Here is a 1756-nt window from a genome sequence, read left to right on the forward strand (position 1 = left end):
ATCTATAATGGAAAGTCTAGGCACATTGGTCTAAGACATAGTTATGTGAGACAATTACTTATAAATAGAGTAATCATAATTGACTTTGTGAAATCATGCCAAATTTTGGCTGATCCCTTAACTAAAGGCCTTGCAAGGGATATTGTATTAGAAACTTCTAAAGGGATTGGACTGAAGCCATCATCACCTTATCACCAATGATGGAAACTCAACCCAACACTTGAAATACCAAGATCTTGAGTTCAATGAGCAAAAGTGCATCATATGTTGTGATAGCAAACACTATAATATTTTAATATGCATTCCAAAGGTCAATGCTTGATACCTGTAACATATGGGAAATGTTAAGCTACTTAGTTTTTAATAGCTAAGTTACAAGGACATTCTAGATAAACGTTTTAGTTATAGGGACATTCTAGATAAGTCTACCTATGAGAGTGTATGAGGTGGTGTCGCTTCCTATGTGACTTGGCTGGTTACGAAAGCGTTCATGAAAATAGGATATAGACACAAGGCCAATCCACGTGTCGGCTAAAGAATACTTGAGAATTTGAAAACTTATGTGTGAGATATATCTGGTTAGTCGAATAAGGTCGCCAGTTCAAAGCTTGTCTACCATGCCACCTTGAATAACTTTGATGAATTGTCACTAAGTGAAGGTTCAAGTCCAAAATACACATTCATCTATGCATAAGTTTTCCAAGCATGTGCAAGATAATTTTTTAAAATTCATTTATTTTGAAAATAATGGGGGATTGCTGGAAAAATTTTCAAAATAAATGGTGTTTTATTGTAATACATATCTAAATAAATGGTGTATTGTTGTAAAGACATGTCCAATTAATTATGCTTTATGGAAAATGTATCATTTCACTTAAGGAAATAACTTTTTTTGGTGACATTTCATTTGGAGATGCATCATTTCATGGTGATAACTCATTTGAAATGGTGAACATTCAATTTGGACCATTGATTAAAATTAAATCTTGATCCAATAGCCATGAATGAAGGGGTATCATGAAAGATGACAACCCAAATAAAAGGGCACAAGTATGTCTGTAAATAGAGGTTATGTTTAAGCCATTTAGACATGAAAAATAATGATCACACACCACTCTTTTCTCAGCCCCCTTTTGTAATACGAGTTTAATCACAAAACAATCATTTTTTTGTGCATTAAAAATCCAATATATTGTTTTTTGTAAGAACAATATATTGTTTCTTGGTAAGCTTGCAACATTAAAGAGTATTCTAGTTTGCTTTCATCGATGAACAACGCAAGCAAACAAACAAGTGCTTCATTGTATCCTGGTGGCATATTTACTCAACTCATGTGCATCACTCAATTGATGGGGGCAAATAACGTCTTAAGAAAAGTGACATTTGTAACGTGCCTTGAAGTACACATTATTTTCTGCAGTTTACTTATTATTATTATTTTCTTCCTACATACAAAGTTGTAAACACAATACTTTACACAATAAAGTTCCAAATTTATTATTATAATTCTCTACATTTACCATTCGGGACAAATAGCTGATAAGTTGCCTATAATGTAATTTACAACAAGCTAAAAATAATTATCCATAATCTCCCACTTCCATTTATTTCACATTTTACCATTTAGGAACCATGAACAAAACCATTATTGATCCTCTCACAAATTATGGGTCCCCCCCCCCCCCCCCAAAAAACCCCAAAAATCAAAAATTCTCCCTTTTTATTGTTCCCATTAACTCCATTTGTATTGGTAAAA

Source organism: Citrus clementina, unplaced genomic scaffold, assembly GCF_000493195.1.
Source record: "Citrus clementina cultivar Clemenules unplaced genomic scaffold, Citrus_clementina_v1.0 scaffold_7, whole genome shotgun sequence".
NCBI classification, from domain to species: Eukaryota; Viridiplantae; Streptophyta; class Magnoliopsida; order Sapindales; family Rutaceae; genus Citrus; species Citrus x clementina.